This window comes from Heterodontus francisci, chromosome 11 (assembly GCF_036365525.1).
Source record: "Heterodontus francisci isolate sHetFra1 chromosome 11, sHetFra1.hap1, whole genome shotgun sequence".
NCBI lineage: Eukaryota > Metazoa > Chordata > Chondrichthyes > Heterodontiformes > Heterodontidae > Heterodontus > Heterodontus francisci.
The window spans coordinates 86,238,780-86,265,583 of record NC_090381.1 but is presented as its reverse complement, the minus strand read 5'-3'; positions in this window follow the sequence as shown (position 1 = coordinate 86,265,583).

The window sequence follows — 26,804 nt, the reverse complement described above, 5'->3', positions numbered from 1 at the left end:
TCATAGAAAGTTTAAGGCACAGAAAGAGGCCACTTGGCCCATCGTGTCTTTGCGGGTCTAAAAACTATCCACCCATTTTAATACCACCTTCCAGCATTTGGTCCGTAACCCTGAAGATTACAGCACTTGGTGCATATCCAGACTCCTTTTGAATGAGTTGAGGGTTCCTGCCTCAACTACCCTTTCAGGCAATGAGTTCCACACCCCCAGACCCTCTGGGTGAAAAAGTATTGCCTCATCTCCCCTCTAATCCTTCTACCAATCACTTTAAATCTATGCCCCCTAATTGCTGACCTCTCTGCTAAGGTGAATAGGCCCTTCACCTCCACTCTATCCAGGCCTCTAATCTTGTACATTTCAATCAGATCTCCCCTCAGCCTTCTCTGTTCCAAGGAGAACAACCCCAGCCTATGCAATCTTTCCTCATAGCTGTATTTTTCCAGTCCTGACCAATCCTTGTAAATCTCCTCTGTACCCTCTCTAGTGCAATTACATCCTTTCTGTAATGAGGTGACCAGAACTGCACACAGTACTCAAGTTGTGAATTTACCAATCAGTAAGACAGTTCCAGCATAACCTTCCTGCTCTTAAATTCTATACCTCGGCTAATAAAAGGAAAAGATTCCATATACCTTTTTAACCAGTTTATTGACCTGTCCTGCTACCTTCAGGGATCTGTAGACATTCACTCCAAAGTCCTCCACTTCCTCTACACTTCAGTATTTTATGATTAATAGTGTATTCCTTTGCCTTGTTTGACCTCCCCAAATGCATTACCTCACTTCTCCAGGTTGAATTCAATTTGCCACTTTTCTGCCCATCTGACCAGACCATCAATATCTTACTGCAGCCTACAGCTATTCTCCTCACGATCTACCACATGGTCAATCTTTGTGTCGTCTGTAAACTACTTGATCATGCCTTCTACATTTACGTCCAAATTGTTAAGATACACCACAAAGAGCTGAGTGATGCTAGGTATATAGGCCATATGTCCCAAAGACTGCAGATCATATCAAACATGTCCTTTCCACAACGGGCAAGGTACAGGCTGTACCCAACCAGCCCGTGCTTGTAAAACTCAAAACAGTGTCCAATATTAGATGCGATTCTGCGATTGGACAACATTTGCTAAATAATCCTCAGTGTGCTAAGAATTACTCTGACAACCACTAAGATTGTCAGTAGCGCTCATGGCGTGGCACATTTTCACATACTGGGAGCTACATATATTAATACACAGGGCCCTGTCCTTTGCAGACAGAAAGAATACGTATAAACATTGCGACTGTTTCAGCTAAACAAAATAAGTGTCAGCCATTCACTGGTTCATTCCTCAGGGCAATGCCTTGACCAGAGTCAAGCTGCCTGGTTTAAATTTCAAACAAAGTTTGGCAGTTAACTGTCAGTCACCGTAAACTGGTGCATTCTCCATGGCAACACCTCTACCAGAGTTCACTTGCCAACCAATCAACACTCTCTTCTCATACAGTATAAAGTTGTTTTACCTGATATTGGTATTCTTGTGGATAGTACTGATGAGTGCAAGACGAAAAGCTTCGACACCATCTCTATTTTGAGCAATACTCAAGTTCTGTACTACCAAATGGCTATTAATTAAAAAAATCTATTAGTTCAACAGAATTTGTGTGAACTTTCAGGTGCCAAGGTTCCTCTAATTTGCTGTAATAAAAAAATCCAGAGAGCTACAAACAATGAAAAAATAAATGTGATATTCTTAAGTAAGAACAGTAACATAAGCAGCAACTGGATGGGTTGAATGTTATGGAGGTGGCGGGGTCAGAAAAGGTGGTGGGGTGGGTGGGGTGAGAACCCGCCTCGGTCGTTTGGGGAGCCCCAGCTGCATTTTATGACGCTTAGGCAGTTAACTGCCTGGTGGCGAGGTTCCCGTCCTTGAAAGGACTGGGATCCCGCCTCCAAGAGCTGCCAGCCAGAGGACCAGCAGCTCAGTTGACTCAGCAGTGCCACCAAGAGTGGTGGCCACTGCTGGGACTGCACACAGCTAGCAGAGGTAATCTACATGCCGGCCTCAGAAGCAGGTAAGTCGGGGCTGGTTCATCAGGGCCAGTCAGGCAGGCCAGTGAAGAGTGGTTGGTGAGAGCGGCGGCAGGGAGCGTGGGCAGCCTTTGCCGCTGGGGACCCTCTGTGGGTCACAGACTGCCCAAGCACTTGGGCTCCCTTCACACCCAGCCTGCAATGATGCCTGCTGGTTTTATTGGACCGTCTCCCCACATGGCCGAGGGCCCACAAGCCCCTGGTAAAATACCAGTAGCGGTGGGAAGAGGCTCTTAAATGGCCACTTAAAGGTCTCAATTGGTCTCTGGGCGATTAGGCCAGCTGCGCACTTCCCCTTTCTTGACAATATTCAATGGCGTCAGGAAGGCGATGGACATTCCACCCCCACCCCAACTTCCCATTATATGGGACACCCACTGCCTCTCTGCCAGAGAGGGCTGATAAAATTCAGCCCTGTCATATTTGGAGATTTTCATCCTGCTCAATGTGCATGCATCAGGTATACACTGTTCATAATGGTTACCTCAGCTACGGACGTTAAATTAAAGATAAGAAAAGAAATAGCAGGGTTAAACTATATAGCCCGTTGAGTCTGCTCTCCCATTCAATACCATAATTGCTGATCTTTTGCTTCAATTCCATTTTCCCACCAGCTCCCAATATCCCTCGATTCCCTGAGAGACCATAACTCTATCTCAGCCTTAAGTATATTCGACACTGGAATATCTACAACCTTCTGGGATGGAGAATTTCAAAGATTCACAACCTTTGAGTGAAGAAATTTCTGCTCATCCCAGTCCTAAATGATCAGCCCCTTATCCTGAGACTGTGCCCCTGTGTTTTAGATTCCCCAGCCAGGGGAAACAACCTCAGTATATCTACCCTGTCAAGCTCCTGGCTGAAGAATTTCTGACATGTTAACAGCGCTGTTACAGTGCTTGATACCTGTGGATGGTGGAAATGTTGGAGGGATTTCTGCTTTTGGTGATCCTGTTCCTGCATCATCTTCATCAAGATCCAAATAATGCTGGGTTTGGAAATCTGAAACAAAATGAAAATGCTAGAAATGCTCAGATGATGAGGCAGAATCTGTGGAGAGAAAAGCAGAATTAACGTTTCAGGTCGATAACCTGACAAAAGGTCATCAACAATGAATTGTTAACTGTTCCTCTCTCCACAGCTGCTGCCTCACCTGAATACTGTATTATCAGTTGTCATTGGCATCACTAAAGGAAAGATAATATTGATAGTTGGAATAAAAAGAATCAAATACTTGCTTTGATACAATTGAATGAGATATTCAGTACAAGGATGCTGTTTGTGTTGTAAAAGATGGATAATACACCTCTGATTGTTAGTTCGGAATGCAGAAATGCTGATTTTAAATTGCTTCATTCTGTGAGGAATTGCAAATGGAATGGAACACTGTGCAATCATCAGGAAACATCCCCACTTCTAACCTTCTGATGAATTGAAAGTCATTTGTGAAGCAGCTGAAGCTTGTTGGGCCTAAGACACTATCCCGGTGGACCTTTGGAGCGATGTCCTGGAGCTGAAATGATTGATCTGCAACAACTCCTACCATTTTCCCTTGTGCTTGGTAGGACTCCAGCCAGAGGAGATTTTACCACCTGAAACCCCTTAATGTCAATTTTACTAGGGCTCCTTGATGCTACACATGTCTAAATGCTGCCTTGATATCAAGGGCAGTCACTCTGACCTCTGGAATTCAGCACATTTGTCCATGCTTGGACCAAGGTGTAATGAAGTTTAAAATTGAGTGGTCCAGGAGGAAAACAAGCTGAGCATTGATGAGCAGGTTATTGGTAGTCTTTCTAATTCTCCCAAAGCTGTTTTTGACGTTACTACAATGAAGGTAATATTCGAAACGTGGGTTATAATAAAAAAAAACTATTAATTTGAAAGAATCTGAGAATTTTCAGAAGCCAAGGTTCCCCTTATTTGCTGTAATGAACAAAATCCAGATAGAAACAAACAATGGAAAAGTAAATGTGATATTCTTAAATAGGGACAGTAACATAAGAACATAAGTGGCAACTCTGTCACATTTGGGCTTTTTCATCCTGTTTAATGTGCACTAATCAGGTAGACAGTTTATAAATGTTCGCACAGCACCTGATGTTATATTGGTTAAAGAATTTCTGATTTTGTTCACGGTTCTGTTGCTGTGTTTGATTCTGTTGTTTCAGGTGAAACTGTAGCGTTTGCTGATTCAAAGAGCAATGTCAGTTAAACAAAGGAGGTTCCTGAATTTTGCAACTTACAGCCACATTTTGATGATTGATAATTAAGAGTGGAATTGTTGATACCTGTTGATGGTAGAAACGTTGAAAGAGGGATTTCTGCTGTTGATGGTTCTGTTCCTGTATGGTCTTCCATATCAAAATCAGAATTCCACTGGGTTTGAAAATCTGAAACAAAAAATGAAAATGCTAGAAATGCTCAGAAGTTGAGGCAGCATCTGTGGAGAGAGAAGCAGAACTAACATTTTAGGTTGATGACGTGACAAAAGATGAACAACAATGAACAGTTAATTCAGTTTCTCTCTCCACAGCTGCTGTCTATCCTGGATTCTGCATCATTTGTTGTTGGTGACACTGAAGGAAAGATAATATTGATAGTTGGAGTGAAAAGAAGCAAATACTTATTTTGAATCAAGTGAATTTATGATATATTCTCAGTACAGGGATCATGCTTTTGTTTTGAAAGATGGATAATATACCTCTGACTGTTTGTTAGCAGAATGTAGGAATGCTGATCTTAAACTGCTTCATCATCTGAGGAATTGTGAATGGAATAAAATAATAATGGAATAATAAAAATAGACATAGGGAAGTTTCTTTACATTAATGTAATTAATGATATCCCAATAATACTGCACAGACTACAGGAACAAACAGTTCTGCAACCATCAGCAAACATCCCCACTTCTGACCTCATGATGGAAGGTCACTGATGAAACAGCTGAAGTAGTTGGACCTTGTACACTACCCTGAGGCACTCAGTCAGCGCTGTCCTAGGGCTGAAAGGATTGAGCTGTCACAACTGCACCCATCCTTTTTTGGTCTATTTATGACTCCAAGCAGTAGAGAATTTTCCCACTTACCCCACTGAATTCAATTTTATGAAGGTGCCTTGTAGCCACATATGGTCAAATGCTGCCTCGAGGTCAAGGGCACTATTCTCACCTCACTTCTGGAATTCAGCTCCATTGTCCATGTTTGGACCAAGACAGTAATGAGGTTTAAAATTGATGATCCAGGAGGAGCATAAACTGACCATCAGTGAATAGGTTATTGGTGATGTTTCTAAGTCCAGCTGCTGCTGTTCTTTATGTCTTTAGAGAGAAGATAATATTGGAAATCATAAGAATATAAATAGGAACAGGAGCAGGCCATTTGGCCCATTGAGCCTGCTCCGCCATTCAATGAGATCATGGCTGATCTGTTTCTAGTCTTAACTCCACTTTCCTGCCTGCAGTGCCCGCCCACCCCACCCCCATAACCCTTGGCTCCCTTGTAGATCAAAAATCTGTCCAACTCAGCCTTGAATATATTCAATGACTCAGCTTCCACTGCTCGCTGGGGTAGAGAATCCCAAACACTAACAACCCTCTAAGAAATTCCTCTTCATCTCAGTCTTAAGTGGGACACACCTTATTTTGAAACTGTTCCCCCTAGTTCTAGATTCCACCAAGAGGGAAAACATCCTCTCAGCAGCTACCCTGTCAAAATCTTCTGTTTTAATAAGATCACCTCTCAATCTTCTGAATTTCAATGAACGTAGGATCAATCTGCTTGACCTTTCCTTATAAGAGATCCCATTCATCCCAGGAATCACCCTAGTGAACTTTCTTTGAACGGCTTCCAATGCAAGTAAAGCTCTAAGGATGTAGCCAAACCTATATGCTGTACTCTAGGTGCAGTCTCACCAATGCCCTGTACTGTTTTGTCAAGACTGCCCTATTTTATATTAATCCCCCTTGCAATAAAGGCTAAGTGTGGATTAGAATAAATTAAAAAAACTATTAATGCAATAGGGTTTGTGAGAACTTTGTGATGCCAAGTTTCCAGTTATTTGCAGTAATCAATGAAATCCAGAAAGCTACAAACAATGCCAAAGACTTGCAGGTTGATAGGTAAATTGGCCATTAGCAATTGCCCCTAGTATAGGTAGGTGGTAGGGAAATATAGGGACAGGTGGGGATGTGGTAGGAATATGGAATCAGTGTAGGATTAGTATAAATGGGTGGTTGATGGTCGGCACAGACTCGGTGGGCCGAAGGGCCTGTTTCAGTGCTGTATCTCTAAACTAAAAGTGGCAACTCTAAACAACCACTACATCACAGAAATTACAAAGTGACTGAGACTCTCCATCTGTGAAGGTAAACCAAATTCACACCACCAACTTTGGGCTGAGTTATATCCACTCAAACTCTACAACACTCCAGCAAGTTCAAGACTGCAAACATCCAGGCCTGCACCTTTAAAAGACTTTCCTCCCGAGAATACTCAACAGTATTCTGTAAACCACAAGCTTTTGTATCACCTTGGACTTTAATTTGCACCCTATCCTTTTTATCTATTCTTGTGTCTGTGTGTATGTGAATGTGTAAGTGGGTGAAGTCTGCGATCATTTTGGCAATTGTTTAAATTAAATAGTTATCTTCCTTTTTTAAACTCATGACAAAACCGGTCATTTGTCTGTTTATTTAACTCTAAAAACACTGAGGGACTAACGCACCATTTTTAAGAAAACACCATTGCAGTCAGTTGGGAGGTTAAAAGTGGAAGCCACCCAAAAAAATATAACATTCATATATAAAATCAGCTTGAAATAGGCAATAAGTTTAATATACTGCAAATTTCTTATTGTTTCATTTCCCTGGAAACAAGGCTAGTGAGATTATTACTCTTCGGTAATGATAATTAGCTTAACAAGGGGCCATAGTTCGATAAATGTATGAATAGAAAACTATACTACAAAGCTGTGCCAGGCTTCTCATTTAAACTTGTTTATTTAGGATACTATTGGAATGTAAATGTTAATGGTTATGTAGGAATAGAATAGGAGTTATTTTAGTAATCACCATGGGTCAAAAGTTTGCTATGGCACAAGGACACAGGACTGAATGGCCATTCATGAAATGTTCATTAACAAGGCTTATGAACAACTTTGGGCATAAGTAAATAGTGATAAGACAGATACAGATAATGAAATGTTTGGAGATGGAATGTTTCTGGGGAAGATGGAACTAGTCGGGGAGAACAGCTTGAAATGCGATAAGGAAAGGTTGAGGCAAGAGTGAATGATCAAGGACAGAAGGTATATGCAAAGGCTCAAAAAGCTAATGGCAGGTGTATGACATTAAAGGCAGGGTTTTAAACATATAGTTTAGACAAAGATCAACATTTTAAAGGGTATTTCAAAATAAGGTTAATCCTTATATGGGGGAAAAGATCTGGTCAATAATCCATCCAGGAGTCCACCTCTTAAAGAAAAGGAGAAAGAAAGAGACTTTGGGAGACCTCAGTGCAGTTAGGCAGTGGAGAAGAACTCTCAAGTCAGACTCCTGTCCAACACTCCTGAGTGATTCGAGAAGTCGAGAAGACTTAGGGCACCAAGAGGAGACGTGGAAGAAGAAAGAGCTGTTCGTGCATGTCAGCTATCCTGCCCGACCTAGACTGGTATTCACTCCTCGTCACGGTCGTATGTTTTTGCTGTATAACTAGTGTGTTACATTCCATCTTAAACTCTGATTAAACTCAACATCTCAATATATTAGTTCCAGTTGATCCTGATTGATTAGATGGTGATAACATCAATGATTTTTGAAAGATTAAAATTCCTACATCACATTTGGGCCTTTTTATCCTGTTTAATGTGCACTAATCAGGCTGGCACAAAATAAATGTTGCCTCAGCTACTAATGTTAAATTGGTTGAAGAGATTCCAACATTTGTTAATGGTTCTGTCGCTGTGTTTGATTCTGATGTTTAAGGTGAAACTTAGTGTTTGCTGATTCAATGAGTTAAACAAAGGAGCTCCCTGGATTTTGAACTTACAGCCACATTTTGATGTTTGATAATTAAGAGTGGAATTGTTGATACCTGTTGATGGTAGAAACGTTGAAAGAGGGATTTCTGCTGTTGATGGTTCTGTTCCTGTATGGTCTTCCATATCAAAATCAGAATTCCACTGGGTTTGAAAATCTGAAACAAAAAATGAAAATGCTAGAAATGCTCAGAAGTTGAGGCAGCATCTGTGGAGAGAGAAGCAGAACTAACATTTTAGGTTGATGACGTGACAAAAGATGAACAACAATGAACAGTTAATTCAGTTTCTCTCTCCACAGCTGCTGTCTATCCTGGATTCTGCATCATTTGTTGTTGGTGACACTGAAGGAAAGATAATATTGATAGTTGGAGTGAAAAGCAACAAATACTTATTTTGAATCAAGTGAATTTATGAATTATTCACAGTACAGGGATCATGCTTTTGTTTTGAAAGATGGATAATATACCTCTGACTGTTTGTTAGCAGAATGTAGGAATGCTGATCTTAAACTGCTTCATCATCTGAGGAATTGTGAATGGAACTGAACACTCTGCAACCATCCCCACTTCTGACCTTATGATGGATGGAAGGTCATTGATGAAACAGCTGAAGTAGTTGGACCTTGGCTGAAAGGATGGAGCTGTCACAACCGTACCCATCCTTTTTTGGTTTATTTATGACTCCAAGCAGTAGAGAATTTTCCCACTTACCCCACTGAATTCAATTTTATGAAGGTGCCTTGTAGCCACATATGGTCAAATGCTGCCTCGAGGTCAAGGGCACTATTCTCACCTCACTTCTGGAATTCAGCTCTATTGTCCATGTTTGGACCAAGACAGTAATGAGGTTTAAAATTGATGGTCCAGGAGGAGCATAAACTGACCATCAGTGAATAGGTTATTGGTGATGTTTCTAAGTCCAGCTGTTGCTGTTCTTTATGTCTTTAGAGAGAAGATAATATTGGAAATCATAAGAATATAAATAGGTTTAGAGGGAATTTGAGGAAATAAATTTCCACCCAGAGGGTGGTTGGAATCTGGAACGCACTGCCTGAAGGTGGTAGTAGAGGCAGGAACCATCACAACATTTAAGTAGTATTTAGATGAGCACTTGAAATGCCATAGCATACAAGGGAATGGGCCAAGTGCTGGAAAATGAGATTAGAATAGGTAGGTCCTTGATGGCCGGCACAGACACGATGGGCCGAAGGGCCTGTTTCTGTGCTGTATGACTATGACTACACTGCCGGAAAATGTTCAATGACCTCACTTGGTGGTAAAAGTCAGTGAAAGCATCTTCAAAAGGACACCTCCCACCTACTGTACCACCAACCTCTCATGCTGCTCAAAGCACCACACCCCCATCACTCACCCATCAGCAATCAGGACTCATGCCTAACAGAGACTCCACCTCACCCTCCCACACTTACCAATGCTGCTAGCCTTACACCCATCTCTTGGAGCTTCCACATAGTTCCAGATATTCAGCTATTGCAGGCAAATCACCCAAATCACATTGTAACACGCTCATTGACATTCACCATCTCTCTTACAGGAGAAGATTGCACATAACCACAGGGAGCAGCAATGCATCTCCTGAGGCCTTTGGAGGAGACAATGCTCTGCATTAGAGGGCTGGCAGTCATTGAGGCCCTTGCATCTGGTGTTGCCAAGAACATTCAGGATGATGATATGTTCCTGCCTTTTGCATCAAATCCCACTTCAGCCTCAGCCTGCTATCTTGTGACAATGGACCTTTTCACTTTCCACTCCACCCTCTTCCCTCACTGCAGCTCTCCACTTCTGTATTTTTGCTTTCAGATACACAAGCCTTGCCACCTGGCAAGCCCATGCAGCCCCATGACGGGCGTGAGCAAAAGCAAATGTCTAATAAAGAAGCACTGTCACTTGATTTGACGTTCACAGCTTAGATACTGGCAGAGTGCAAACTTTAGAGGGGAGTGTGGAGTTGGGATCAGAATGTGGGGAGTCACTGGGCACAAGTGGATGACAGCCAGGCAAAGGGAAAAGAAAGCACGTGTGCCAGCTGACCAGATTGCAAGGTCGCATTTGAGTTCTCCTGTAGAGGACTCGGATGAGGACATAGATGGGGTGGCACACCATTGATTGTTAGGTAAGAATGTAGAAGTGGTGATTTCAAACTACTTCATTATATGAGGAATTGTGAATGGAACTGAACATCGAAATCATTAACGACCTTTGCCACTTCTGATCTTCTGATGGAGGGAAGATCATTGATGAAGCAACTGAAGATGGTTGGGCCCAGGACACTGCCCTGAGGTACACTGCCATGTGTCCTGGGGATGAAATGATTGACCTGCAACAACTTTTACCATCTTCTCTTGTGACTCCAACTAGTGGAGAATTTATCTCCTGATCCCCATTGACATTTCACTAGGGCTCTTTGATGCCACACAGTCAAATGTTGCCTTTATGTCAAGATTAATTATTTTGCCTCCTCTCTGGAATTCAGCTCATTTGTCCTGTTTGGACCAAAGCTGGAATGAGGTCCAGGAGGAACACAAATGGAGCAGTGAACAGGTTATTGGTGATGTTTCTAATTCTCCTGTAGCTGTTTTTGATATTAGAATAAAGGTAATATTGGAAATGTGGGTTATAATAAAAAAATCTTTATACTGTATGAGAGGAGAGTGCTGATTGGTTGGCAAGTGAACTCTGATCGGTAGAGGCATTGCCATGGAGAATGCACCAGTTTACGGTGACTGACAGTTAACTGCCAAACTTTGTTTGAAATTTAAACCAGGCAGCTTGACTCTGGTCAAGGCATTGCCCTGAGGAATGAACCATCGAATGGCTGTCAACATATTTTGTTCAGCTGAAACAGGCTGAAATATTTGTACATATTCTGTCTGCATTTCAATGCCAGTGTGATGCTATGTATAAAGGCCTTACGTCCCAAAGACTGGTGGATTACATCAAACATGCCCGTTGCAAACAGAAGGGACAAGGTACAGAATGTACCCAACCAGCCCGTGCTTGCAAAACTCAAAACAGTGTCCAACATTAGATGCGATTCCGCAATTAGACAGCATTTGCTAAATAATCCTCAGTGTGCTAAGAATTACGCTGAGCACTAATTTAAGATTGTCAGTAGGGCTCGCAGTATGGCACATTTGCGCCTACAGGAAGCTACATATATTAATACACAGGGCCCTGTCCTTTGCAGACAGAAAGAATACGTATAAACATTGCGCCTGTTTCAGCTAAACAAAATAAGTGTCAGCCATTCGATGGTTCATTCCTCAGGGCAATGCCTTGACCAGAGTCAAGCTGCCTGGTTTAAATTTCAGTATATCTGGCAGTTAACTGTCAATCACCGTAAACTGGTGCATTCTCCATTCCAATACCCTGTCAAGCTCCTGGCTGAAGAATTTCTGACATGTTAACAGCTCTGTTACAGTGCTTGATACCAGTGGATGGTGGAAATGTTGATGGAGGGATTTCTGCTCTTGGTGATTCTCCTGCAGCTGTTTTTGACGTTACTACAATGAAGGGAATATTCGAAATGTGGGTTAGAATAAAAAAAAAACTATTAATTTGAAAGAATCTGAATTTTTAGAAGCCAAGGTTCCCCTTATTTGCTGTAATGAACAAAATCCAGATAGAAACAAACAATGGAAAAGTAAATGTGATATTCTCAAATAGGGACAGTAACATAAGAACATAAGTGGCAACTCTGTCACATTTGGGCTTTTTCATCCTGTTTAATGTGCACTAATCAGGTAGACAATTTATAAATGTTCCCACAGCACCTGATGTTATATTGGTTAAAGAATTTCTGATTTTGTTCACGGTTCTGTTGCTGTGTTTGATTCTGTTGTTTCAGGTGAAACTGTAGTGTTTGCTGATTCAAAGAGCAATGTCAGTTAAACAAAGGAGGTTCCTGAATTTTGCAACTTACAGGCACATTTTGATGATTGATAATTAAGAGTGGAATTGTTGATACCTGTGACTGGCAGAAACGTTGAAGGAGGGATTTCTGCTTTTGATGGTTCTGTTCCTGTACTGTCTTCTGCATCATAATTCGAAAACCACTGGGTTTGGAAATCTGAAAGAAAAACAGAAAATGCTGGGAAACTCAGATGAGGCAGCATCTGTGGAAAGAGAAGCAGAATTAATGTTTCAGGTTGATAACCTGACAAAAGATCCTCGAGAATGAACTGTTAATTATGTTTCTCTCTCCACAGCTGCTGCCTGACCTGGATTCTGCATCATCATTTGTTATTGGTGACACTGAAGGAAGGTAGTGTTGAGAGTTGGAATGAAAAGAATCAAATACTTGTTTTGAAACGATTGAATTTATGCAATATTCAGTACGGGGATCCTGTTTTTGTTATAAAAGATGAATATATAACTGATTTAGTTAGGAATTTAGAATTGCTGACTTTAAACTGCTTCCATATCTGTGGCTGGAATTTTACCCACCGGCTAATAAGATGGGGGTGAGCCCGCCTCTGCAGCACCTGGAAGCCACGCCATAACTTTACGTGGCTCAGGCCCTTAATTGGCCCCAGAATGTCCTGCCTCCTAGAATAATACAGTACAGAAGAGGCCCTTCAGCCCATTGAGTCTGCACCGATGCATTAAAGACACCTGACCTGTCTACCTAATCCCATTTGCCAGCACTTAGCCTTGAATGTTATGATGTGCCAAGTGCTCATCCAGGTACTTTTTAAAGGATGTGAGGCAACCCACTTCTACCACCCTCCCAGGCAGGGCATTCCAGACTGTCACCACCTATGGGTAAATAAGTTCTTCCTCGAATCCCCCTTAAATTTCCCACCCCTCACCTTAAACTTGTGACCCCTCGTAACTGACCCTTCAACTAAGGGGAACAGCTGCTCCCTATCCACCCTGTCCATGCCCCTCAATCTTGTACACCTCGATCAGGTCACCCCTCAGTCTTCTCTGCTCCAGTGAAAACAACCCAAGCCTATCCAACCTCTCTTCATAGCTTAAATGTTCCATCCCAGGCATCATCCTGGTGAATTGCCTCTGAACCCCCTCCAATGCAATCACATCCTTCCTATAAAAGGTGGCGACCAGAATTGCATACAGTACTCCAGCTGTGTTCTGACCAAAGTTCTGTACAACTCCAACATGACCTCCCAGTTTTTGTAATCTATGCCTCGATTGAAAAAGGCAAGTGTCCCATATGTCTTTTTCACCACCCTATTAACCTGCCCTTCTGCCTTCAGAGATCTATGGACAAACACGCCAAGATCCCTTTGTTCCTCGGAACTTCAGTGTCAGGCCATTCATTGAATACTTCTGTGTCACATTACTCCTTCCAAAGTGTATCATCTCACACTTTTCAGCGTTAAATTCCATCTGCCACTTTTCTGCCCATTTGACCATCCTGTCTATATCTTCCTGTAACCTAAGACACTCCACCTCACTGTTAACCACTCGGCCAATCTTTGTGTCATCCACAAACTTACTGATCCTACCCCCGACATTGTCATTTATATAAACGACATAAATGACAAACAATAGGGGACCTAGCACAGATCCCTATGGTACGCCACTGGACACTGGCTTCCAGTCACTAAAACAGCCATCTGTCATCACTGTCTCCTACAGCTAAGCCAATTTTGAATCCACCTTATCAAGTTACCTTGTATCCCATGTGCATTTGCTTTCTTGATAAGTCTCCCATGTGAGACCTTGTCAAAGGCTTTGCTGAAATCCATGTAAACTACATCAACTGCACTACCCTCATCTACACACCTGGTCACATGCTCAAAAAATTCAATCAAATTTGTTAGGCATGACCTCCCTTTGACAAAGCTATGCTGACTATTCCTAATCAAATTTTGCCTCTCCAAGTGGAGATAGATTCTCTCCTTCAGAATTTTCTCCAATAATTTCCCTACCACTGATGAGACTCACTGGTCTGTCGTTCCCTGGCTTATCTCGACAACCTTTCTTAAATAGTGGGACCACATTAGCTGTTCCAGTCCTCTGGCACCTCCCCTGTGGCCAGAGAGGAATTAAAAATTAGGATCAGAGCCCCTGCAATCTCCACCCTCACCTCCCACAGCATCCTGGGACACAAATCGTCCGGACCTGGAGATTTGTCCACTTTTAAGCCTTCCCAAACCTCCAATACCTCGTCACTCCCTATAACAATTTGCTCAAGAACCTCACAGTCTCTCTCTCCAAGTTCCATATCTACATCCTCTTTCTCTTGGGTGAAGGCAGATGTGAAGTATTCGTTCAACACCCTACCAATGTCCTCTGGCTCCACTCACAAATTTCCCCTTGGTCCCTAATGGTTCCTACTCTTTCCCTGGTTATCCTCTTCCCATTGATATACTTATAGAATATCTTGGGATTTTCCCTACTTTTACCAGCCAGTGCTTTCTCATATCCCCTCTTTGCTCTCCTAATTGCTTTAAGCTCCATCCTACACTTTCTGTACTCCACTAATGCTTCCATTGATTTGCTCTCCTTGTATTTGCTAAAAGCCTCTCTTTTCCTACTCATCGTACCCTGAATGTTTCTGGTCATCCATGGTTCTCTGGGCTTGTTGCTCCTACCTATTACCCTGGAGGGAACATGTTGGGCCTGTACCCTCCCCATTTCCTTTTTGAATGCCCCCCACTGCTCTTCTGTAGATTTCCCGACAAGTAACTCTTTCCAGTCTACCTTGGCCAGATCCTGCCTTATTTTACTAAAATTTGCTCTCCCCCAATCCAAAACCTTTTTTTGCAACTTGTCTATTTCTTTTGCCGTCCAGTGAGTTGCAGCTCCTCTGTCCCAGCAGTGCCACCAGGAGTGGTGGCCACTGCTGGGACTGCATGTTGCAAGAAGAGGACCGTGGACATCACCCTCCAGAAAGGTGAATTGTGTTTCAGGCCTCGCTGAGGACAATTGTGTGGGCCCTGTTGAGGGGCTTGGATGTCATTTGGAAGGGCAACAGGAGGTATCCCAACAGAACCATGGCTTCTGCTGCTGCGTGGCATCCACTGTGGGGCACAAGGTACTTGATCAGGAGGGCACCTTCCCCCCCAGGCCTGCAAGGCCACCACCTGATTTTACCAGGCTGCCTTCATAGGTGCTGACCCTCCCAGTCACTGGTGGCAAGATGCCAGTGGTGGTGGGAGGAGGCCCTTAAATGGCAATTAATTGGCCATTTAAGGGTCTCATTTGGCCTGAGGTGGGCCAGCCATTTGTCATTCCCCCACCGCTCGTAAAATTGCAGCAGGGACGAGGTGGTGACGGGAATGGCACTCCCACCTCCTACACAATCCTACGTCCTCCTACCCTTCCTGCAGCCCACTTCCACAGGGGGTTGGGTGAGCGGGGTGTAGAATTCCAACCTGAGGAGTTGCGAATGGAACTGAACACTGTGCAATTATCAAACATCCCTACTTCTGACTTTAATAATGGTGGGATGGTCATTGATGAAGCAGCTGAAGATGGTTGGGCCTAGGACACTACAGTGGTGAACTTCTGTAGTGATGTTCTGGGGCTGAAATGATTGACCTGCAACACCCTTACCCTCTTCCTTTGTGCTTGATATGACTCCAGACAGTAGAGATTTTATCGCCTGAACCCATTTAACTTCTACTTTACAAGGGATGCTTGATGCCACACTCTGTCATGCAAGTCCCCTACCTGCCAAGAATGAGGCACATATATTTCACAACATGGACATTACATTTTAAAATTGTTACTGGGACAAAAAGGCAGCCTATTTTAAAGGAATTGCAAGGCCCCTCACCGGGAAGTTTTTTTAATATACTAGCAGACAGTGTTGGAACAAAGGAATCAGTCCCTGCTCCCCGAATTGGAGTTTAAATTTAAGTTAATAAATTTCAATTTTCTCCTTTGAACCTGAGAAAGCCTCTTTGTACTCATTTATTTTCCTTATAATTTGAAAGCGGTGAACAAGGATTCACCAAGGGGGAGCTCAAAACAGTGTGTTTAAAAATTAAACCCTGTTACAGTAAGACCAGGTGAAGGCTGAAAAAGACCCCTAGACACCTTTCTCACCTGGTCATAACAGAAGTTTGGGGGCTAGCATCCAGAATTTTACCCACAGACAAACGAGAGAAATTGGAAGTAGGAAGCCAAATTGTTCCCAATCAAAAAAGAGCAAGATTAATGCAGGTTTTCTTGTGTTTGTGCGTGATTGAATACTAACATGTCTACAACTGGAGAGTGTAGCTCTCCAAGCCAGGGTGAAGTAACTTGGGATAGGTTAAAAGCACTGTCTATGGAGGAGTTGAGGAAAATGGCTGAGCAGTGTGGGATCACTGTACGTGGCAAGGCTAGGAAGTCTGAACTCCTAAGGCTAGTGACCAACCATTTTCCCCTTGCAGCTGAACAAGCAGAAGCTGTTAGAAGTATATTCCAACAGAGTATCGTTAGTCAAGATACAATTGGAACAAAGGAAACTTGAATTAGAGGAAAGAGAAAAAAAAAGAGAGAGAGCGCCTTCCAGAAGGAATGTGAAGAAACAGAAAGACAGGAGAAAGGTAGGAGGGAGAGACAGTGAAAGAAAATTCCAGAAAGAATCCAAAGAGCGAGCTGAAGTGGCTTGAGTTAACTTGGGGGTGACAGAGTAACCCCAGTGAAAGCATGGCCAATATGGAGGAGCTTATGCTTCAGGGCTGGGTACAGAATTGTTAAAACTTGCCCAACTAATTCCAAAATTTAATGAGGAAGATGTGGAAGAAATTTCTGTCTCTTTTGAGAAACTGGCAAGGCAGCTAAAATGGCCAGCTGAGACCTGGTCTCTTAATACAAAGCAAGCTAACTGGAAAAGCCCATGAGGTTTATTCCTTGTTGCCAGATGAGAGTTCTTCAAATTATGAACTGACCAAAAATGCTATCCTCGGGGCATATGAAATAGTACCTGAAGCCTACTGCCAAAAGTTTAGAACCCTCAAGAAGCAAGCTAATCAAACTTATCTGGAGTTTGAAAGTAGTAAGCAGCTGGCTTTTGACCAGTGGCGGAGGGCTCTTAAAATACAGCTCAGCTGTGAGACACTCAGAAGTAATTCTGTTATAGGGATTTAAAAACTCTCTCCCACTTTCAATAAAGACCCATGTAGAGGAGCAGTGGGTTCAGGGAGCCCAGCAAGCAGCCGTTCTGGCTGATGAGTTTGCTTTAATTTATAAGTCTATTTCTAAGCGGAGAACCTTTCCTAATCACCTCCAAAAATCCGAAAAGGACAAAGGGTGGGAAGGTGATTGCTGCCCAGGCAGTCCTGGGAGAGAAAGGAAAGCAGGAGACAGGGGGTTGTCCTCCAGCCAAAAAGGAAGGTGCTGTGACCAAGAGTGAGACCCGGAGACCTGTGTACTTCCATTGTAATAAGGCAGGACATTTAAAAGCTGACTGCTGGAAACTAAAGGAAAAACTGATTGGGTGTGCCCTGATTAACCTCTCATTGAAGTCAGGGCCCTGATGGAAAGCCCAACAGAACAAGCTGTGGCTTTAACTGCAGTAAGAGTGCAACCCAGGAAGCTTACTGCGGCTGGTGCAGGAAAAGTTAATAAGATTCCTTTGGTTTTGTGTCTGAAGGGAAAGTAACCCCATACCCCTCAAGTGGACCAAGCAAGCCCATAATGATTCTCAAGGATACAGGCCACTACATCCCTTTTACTGGGAAAAGGCCTGACCTTTCTCCCAGAGAGTACAGTGAACACCAAAATGGTGGTGAATGGTATTGGAAGGCAGTGTATGCCTGTACCTGTATACCAGGTGCACCTGGAGTGCGACCTAGTTTTGGGATTGGCGAGCGTAGGGATTGTCACTCATTTGACTGTAGACAGGGTTGACCTGCTGCTATGTAATGATCTGGTGGGGGTGAAGGTGGTAGCCCCTCAGTAGTGAAAGAAAGACCACAGGAGGTCAGAGAGACGGCAGTGGCAGGAGACAGTCCCCTGCAGTGTCCCTGAATGTGTAGTAAATCAGGCCATGGTCAAACCAGCTCCCCCAGAGGAGACCGCATCAGCACTGCAGCAACATGACCATGAGGTCTGTCTGTGAGACTTTCTTTGGAAACTTAGGAGACCCAGGGAATGAATTAAATGGATGTTCCCTAGCTGAAGCTCAGCGAGCTGACCCAATAGTGAGAGAGTTAGCACAGGCTGCCCAGTCTGAAAGTGAAGCAGAGGGAGTCCTTGATTGCTACTATCTAAAGAATGAGGTACTGATGAGGAAATGGAGTTCTCCTCACAGACCTGAAAGCAAGGAGTGGACAGTAGTTCACCAGTTAGTGGTGCCAAAGAGGTACCGTGGAGAAATATTGAGAAGGGCCCACGAGACTACAGTGGCTGTACATGCCAGTATACCAAAGACCAAAACCTGCATAAGATAGCAGTTTGACTGGCCAAAACTCCACAAAGATGTGGTGGAGTACTGCAGGTGTTGCCACATGTGCCCCCTACTGTCTGGTCAGCCAACCCCGAAAACTTTGAAAAGTTAGACCTCACATCCTCCTATGTAAATGCAGACTCTAGAAGCACCCCACCAGGGTTGCAAACAGCATTTACAGGATCCTGCAGAGACAAAGAGAGACCTTTAAAGGGCACAGAAACCATGAGGGTGATGCCTCACCTAGTCAAAGTGCCACAGGAGCATGCAGTCAAGTCTGCACAAAGACCTGTGGGTAAGAGTGTCCCAGTAAACAAAGGGGAGATTAACAAAGAATCCTCCTCCAGTCAGAGGAAAAAGGGAACCACCCATCCCCTGAAGCCAAAAGTCTTTGCATGACTCAACAAAGCACTGAAAAAAAGTGTTCTGGATAGACCCGCCCACTACTAACTCTCCTGGAAAAAACATTACCTCCATAGGAACAAAACCCTAGGCAGTCATGGAAATGGGCAAACTGAAGTAAAGCTTCCCCAAAGAACCACATGGTTACTGGGATGCCAAAAAAGGGGAAGTTAAAGCAGCACTGGCACCCAGAAAAGACAATTTTAATAAGCTTCAAGATTGATGAATGACTGGAAATGGATGAGAGAAGTGCATGGTTTTTCTTTCTGCATCTTATATATCTCTCAAACCTTTTAATGGATTGTGCCTTTTCGCCCCCCAAATTGTCTTTCATTCCTCTGGGTGTGGCAGTGTCATGCAGGTCCCCCACCTGCCGAGAATGAGGCACATATATTTCGCCACATGGACATTACATTTTGAAGTTGTTACTGGGAAGAAAAGGAGGCCTATTTCAAGGAATTGCCAGGCCCCACGCCAGAAAGACCTTTTTGTATACTAGCAGACAGTGTTGGAACAAAGGAACCAGTCCCTGCTCCCCCAATACACAGAGGACGTCTTCAGACCAGTTTAGTCACATGACTAACTGGCACAGAGTTTTGAATTGAGACAGAAAGCGGTTTGCTCTTGGGCTGGAAAAGACATCTCTCCTGTCTCTCATTTCGTTCTCACCAGCTTTGGAATCCATTGAAGACACATGACCCCGAGAGAGAAAAGTCTCCTCCGGTGACCAGAGTTTAAGAAGAATACTGGGCCCCAACGAAAAGCAAGACTACCTTACAAGCAAGGACTACAGCGAACTCAAAGCACAATGACAAAAGCCCCTCTTCAGAGATTGCCTCAAACCTCTCTACTTTATTTTTCTTCTATTCTTTTCTGTCTCTATTTGCATGTGCATATCACATGTGCATGCTAGCGTGGGGCGCGGCATGCATCCCTAGGCATTAACCAAATTAGAGTTTAAGTTTTAATACATTTCACTTTTTTTTTTATAAAGAGATACAGCACTGAAACAGGTCCTTCGGCCCACTAAGTCTGTGCCGACCATCAACCACCCATTTATACTAATCCTACACTAATTCCATATTCTTACCACATCCCCACCTGTCCCAATATTTCCCTACCACCTACCTATACAAGGGGCAATTTTATAATGGCCAATTTACCCATCAACCTGCAAGTCTTTGGCGTGTGGGAGGAAACCGGAGCACCCGGAGGAAACCCACGCATACACAGCCATGTGTCCACCCATTCCACCAGCCTGTCTGTGCCCTCTTGAAGTTTATCACTACCCTGCTCACAGCTCACAATACTTCCAAGTTTTGTGTCATCTGCAAATGTTGAAATTATGCCCTGTACACCCAAATCTTGGTCATTAATATATCTGTCGGTAGGTGTACCTATAATCTGCAGCGATTCAAGGCGGCTGCTCACCACCACCATCTCAAGGACAATTAAGAACGGGCAATAAATATTGGCCTTGCCAGTGACGCTCACATCCCATGAACAAATATTTTTAAAAATCAAGAAAAGCAGTCGTCCTAGTACCGAACCCTGTGGGAGCATTGCAGTCCAAAAAACAACCAGTCACCACTACTGTTTCCTGTCACTCAATCAACTTCGTATCCATGCTGCCACTGTCTCTTTTATTCCATGGGGCTTCACTTTGCTAGCAAACCTATTATATGGCACTTTGTCAAATGCCTTTTGGAAGTGCATTTGTACCACATAACCCTCTCTGTTATCTCATCAAAAAACTCAATAGTATTAGTTAAATACAATTTGCCTTTAACAAATCTGTGCTTTCCTTAATTAATCCATACTTTTCCAAGTGACTTAATTTTGTTCTGGATTACTGTTTCTAAAAGCTTCTCACCACCTGTGGTTGCTGGATTTATCATTACACCCTTTTTGAACAAGAGTGTAACATTTGCAATTCACCAGTTATTTGGCACCACCTCTCATATCGAAGGATGATTGGAATATTATGGCCAGTATCTCTACCCTTACTTCCCTCAGCACCCTCAGATTCATCCCATCTGGTTCCTGGTGACATATCAACTTTAAGTACAGCCAGCCTTCGCAGTACTCTCTTGATCAATTTTTAGCCCATCCAATATCTCAACTACCTCCTATTACACTATGACTTTGGCAGCGTCTTCTTCCTTGATAAAGGCAGATGCAAAGCACTCATTTAGTACCTCAGCCATGCCCTTGGCCTCCATGTGTAGATCCCCTTTTTGGTCCCGAATTGCCCCACTCCTCCTACTACTCTTTCGTTATTTATATGCCTATGGAAGACTTTTGGATTCCCTTTTATGTTAGCAGAAAGTCTCTTCTCATATGCTCTCTTTGCTATTATTTCTTTTTTCACTTCTCTCCTGAACTTTCTATATTCAACCTGATTCTCATATGTATTATCAACCGGATATCTGTCATATGCATCTGTTTTCTGCTTCATCATACTTTCTACCTCTTTCTTCATCCAGGGAGATCTGGCTTTGTTTGCCCTACCTTTCCCACTCATGGGACTGTGCCTCGACCTTACCTGAACCATTTCCTCTTTAAAGGAAGCCCACTGTTCAATTACAGTTTTGCCTACCAATCTTTCAAATCTTTCATTCCAATTTACCTGGGTCAGATCTGTTCTCATCCTACTAATTGGTCCTCCTTCAATTAAGTATTTTTACTCTAGATTGCTCCTTGTCTTTTACGAGAGTGGAAAAAAGTTCTCCTTTAAACCTAAGAAAGCCTGTTTGTGCTCATTTATTTGCCTTATAATTGGAAAGTGGTGAGCAAGGATTCACCAAGGGGGGCTAAAATAGTGTCTTTAAAACAAAACCCTGTTACAGTAAGAACAGGTGAAGGCTGAGAAAGACCCCTAAATACCCATCTCACCTGGTCGTAACACTCAGATGCTGCTTTGTGATCAAGGGCATTAAGTCTCACCTCTCGAATCAGCTATTTGGACCAAGACTGTAATGAGGTTTAAAATTGAGTGGTCCAGGAGGAACCCAAACTAAGCATTAGTGAACAGGTTAATGTGTACTAATCAGGTAGACACATTTCATAAATTTTGCCTCAGCTACTGATATTAAATTGGTTAAAGAATTTCTGGCATTTGTTAAAGGTTCTGTTGCTGTGTTTGATTCTGATGTTTCAGGCGATGCTGTAGCGTTTGCTGATTTAAAGAGAAATGTCAGTTAAACAAAGGAGTTCCCTGATCTTTGAACTTAGCTATATTTTGATGTGTGACAATTAGAGTGGAGTTGTTGATACCTGTTGATGGTCGGAATGTTGAGAGAGGGATTTCTGCTCTTGATGATTCTGTTCCTGTATTGTCTTTTACATCATAATCCGAATACCGTTGGGTTTGAAAATCTGAAACAAAAACAAATAATGCTGGAAATACTCAGAAGGACTGGACATCTATGGAGAGAGAAGCAGAATTATATTTTCAGGCCAATAACCTGACAGTGTCAATGAACTGTTAATTCTGTTTCTCTCCATTGTTGCTGTCTGACCTGGATTCTGCATAGTCAGTTGTTGTTGGTGTCACTGGAGGAAATATATTGTTGGCAGTTGAAGTGAAAAGAAACAAATACTTAGTTTGATACGTTTTTATTTGAGAGATATTCTGGATCATGTTTTTGTTGTAAAAGATGGATATATGCCTGTTAGTTCAGCATGTAGAAATGCTGATTTTAAACTGCTTCAGTATCTGAGGAATTGCAAATCCAACTGAACACTGAAATTATCAGCAAACACCCCAAGTTCTGATCTTATGATGGAGGGAAACTCAGGAAGCAATTGAAGATGGTTTTCGGTTGTGCACTAATCACTGACATTGTTTTTACCTGTTTCCTCAGCAAATGATGTTGTATTGATTGATGAATTTCGCACATTTGTTAACAGTTCTTCTGATCCATTCCATTCTGGTGTCTCTATTGTGTTTGTTGATGCAAAGAAAAATACAAATTAAGCCAAATAGATCTTTTACTCAATTTATTACGAATTGCAAAAAATGGCACTGATAACATTAATGACATGATGTCAAATCTTGGGAAGAGAATTGTGTGGAGAACAATAATGGTACTTCTTAAAAGTAATGACGACATCATGACATTTGTCATGAACAAGCGATATTAAAAATTTGAAGCTTTAACCACATGAATCTTTTTATATATATTGAGATAGTCTTTAGAAAACACATCAGGTTGGTGGATCAGCCAATTATACACAACTGGAAAGCAGAAGTGGCTATTATTGTCACTAGAATATTGAAGGTCTAATGACTGTTCACTGTATTGCGCTTTTCAGATAATTAAATTTGAATTGTTATTAGTTGATGTTTTATGCTTTATAAGTTATTACATCTTTCTTTTAAATTTACCCTCCAATATTGCTGATATTTTTAACCTCTAAATTGTTTCTGTACTTCGCTATTTGCATTTGTTTTCCTTTGTGAATGCATAGAAAATAGTGAATGGAAGAGTAGAAATTACAAGGAAGTAATCTAATTGAGGGGTTTAGAGGATTACATAAATGACAAGTGACACATGAGCAGTTTGAACTTGGCCCGAGACCCAGAGTGTTTTATTGTCTGTAATCCTTTCTTTCTCCCCTGTATTTTAATGTTCTATATGGAATTAATTATTTTCTTCTGCTCCATTGGGTGATTCCTGGAAGTTACATAACATTTCTCAGGACAGCAATTTGATGACACAAAATGACAGGGTAATGCATGTTTGCTTTTGCTTTGCAGAACTTAATAATTGGGCCAGTTTCACCCATTATCTCCAGTCCTGTGTATATATTTTTTTAAAGTGTATTCAATACAATCTATTTATTTGCCAATTTTAATGCATGAATCTCACCGGCCACTTACTGTAGGTAAATGAATTGCTGTGCTCAAAATTTTCCTTATGATTTTCTCAATTAAGAGCTAAAGCTGGCAATTATCTGCAGCATAGATTAATAAGGATGGAAATTGTAGAATATTGTAAATAATGACATCATATTCACTGTTAAAGTAGATATTTTTTATATTTTCCCACACAAGTACTAACAGTTCAGCAGTAAGAGTGAAACTTAGCCATCCACTAATATTTTATACTCCAATTACTAGTACTACAAATGTTTAAAATGCCACTGCGCTTGAATTGAATACTAATGACAAACCACAATGCAAGTACATCTTTTCTAAACTAATCATCTCACCATCTTCTCGTTATGTCATTTATCAGTTTCTCAATTCAGTCCTTGGTCCTCAACCATTCCTCCAGACAACACACAAAAGAAAATTACCTCCTGGTATGGGTATTAAATCCATACTTCACCACGGTGAACCTACGCCCTCTTCTGTTGTCTGGTGTATCTAGGTATTATCATGGGATCATAAAGTCATAGAGTCATTATGGCACAGGAGGCCACTCAGCCCATCGTGTCCATGCAGATACTCTGTAGAGCAATCTAGTCAGTCCCATTCCTCAGCTCTATTCCCAAAGCCCTGCAAGTTTATTTCCCTCAAGTGCCCATCCAATTTCCTTTTGAAATCATTCATTGTCTTTGCTTTCATCACACTCATAGGCAGAGAGCTCTAGGTCATTACACTCACTACATAAAAAAAAAAGTGTTCTTCCTCACATCCTCGCTGTATCTCTTGCCCAAAACCTTCAATCTGTGTGCCCTTGTCCTTGTGGCATCAGCTAATTGGAACAGCTTTTTTCTGGACCACCTTATCTAAACCTATCAGATCTCTCCTTAACCTCCTTTATTCCAAAGAGAACAAGCCTGCTTCTCCAAACTGACCTTGTAGCTAAATTCCCTCATACCTGAAACTATTCTGGAAAATCTCCTTTGCACTCTCTCAAGGACCTTCACATCCTTCCTGAAATGTGGTGACTGGAAATGGACGCAATACTCTAGTTGTGGCCTAACCAGAGCTTTATCAAGCATACTTCCCTGCTTTTGTACACAATACCTCTATTCATGAATCCCAAGATCCCATATCTTTGCTAACTATTCTCACAATATGTCCTGACACTTCAAAGATCTATGCACGAGCCCCCAGGTCCCTCTGTCCCTGCACACTCTTTAGAACTGTGCCAAGATTGTATATTATCTCTGCCTATCCCTTCTACCAAAATGCATCACCTCAGTGTTAAATTTAATCTGCCACTTGTCTGTCCATTCTGCCTGCCTATCTATGTCCTGTTACAGGTGATTGGCATCATTCTCACTGTTTGCCACACCTCCAAGTTTGATATCAGCACATTTTGAAATTTTACTGCTTTCCAATATCAAAAAAAACAAACAAACAGTGGTCCTAGCATTGAACCTTGGGGAACACCACTGTAACATCCTCCAGTCTGTAAAACAACCATTTACCGGAGTCACTGTTTTCTGTCCTCAAGCCAATTTTTTATTCAACCTGGCACTGACCCTCCTATTCCATAAGCCTCAATTTTGTAAACCACCTTTCATGTGGTACTTTGTAAAACACTTTCTTAAAATCCTATGGACAACATCCACTACATTCCCTTCATCAACCTTCTCTGTTACTTCATCAAAAAATTAAATTAGATTAGTCATGAATGATCTTCCTTTTACAAATCTATGCTGGCTCCCCTGAATTATCTCATACCTCTGCAAGTGCCTGTTAATTTTTTCCCTGATTATTGCTTCTAAAACCTTACCCACCAATGATGTTAAACTGACCAGCCTGTAGTTACCAGGAATGTTTTAACACCCTTTTTGAATAAAGGTGTCACATTTACTACTTTCTAATTCTCTGGCACCTCCATTATCTAGGGAAGATTGGATGAATATGGCAAGCCCTTCTACTATCTCCACCCCAACTTCCCTTAGCAACCTGGGATGAAGACATCTGGACCAGGCAACTTATCCACCCTAAGCATAGCCAGCCTTTCCAGTACATCCTGCCTATCAATTTTCACCCTATTCATTCGCTCCACCATCTCCGCTTCTACCAATATTTTGTCAGCATCACCTTCCTTAGTAAAAACTGATGCAAAGTACTCATTAAATATTTTAGCCTTGCCCTGCACCTCTAAGCATATATCACCCTCTTTATCCCTAATAGGCCATACCCCACTACTTGCTATTTATATGCCAGTAGAAGGTTTTTAGGCTCACTTTTATGTTAACTGCCATTCTATTCTCATTCTCTTTGTCAGTCTTATTTTCCTCTTCACTTCCCTTTTCTGCTTATTGTATTTGGCCTGGTTCTTGCTTGAAGAATTCTTTTGTGTCATCCTATTCTCTATCTCCCTCATCATTCAAGAAACCCTGGCTTAAGTTCCCCTGCCTTTCTCTCTTGTTGGAATGTACCTGGTCTGTACCTGAAACATCTCCTCCTTAAAGATCACCCATTGTTCCATTATAGTTGTTCCTGTCAAACTTTGGTTCCATTTTTACCAATTTTTACATTGTTTTGGATTGATTTTCTACATCTATGGGGTATGGCCTATTTGGGATAAAGAGGGTGATAAAGCTTCCTATAAGTTTCACTCTGAGATGCCTCGTTGTAAGGCTAAAGAGTAATCCTTTATCAAAATTTTCCTCATAGTTCTTCTTTCTCTGACTAGGTATTAGACACCCTGCACACTGTTACTAGGGCCAGAGTGGTTCCCTTACATTGCAGTGTCCAGAGCTGTCTGCAGAACTCCATATGTCATCTGGCCAATGTATTGTACAGCTTTAGAATGACATTGAGGATTTATCAATTTAACCAAGTATCCACAAGGCCGGTTTTACGCCAAGGCAACAAGTTAAAAGTAAATGCCAGCGAGTCCACAAATACCTCAGTGTTTCTTTGAACTTTCCTTTCAGTAAGCTCTATTCCGCTCATGGAGTAAGTTACTGTGAACTTGTCCATATTGAATTTATTTTCCCTC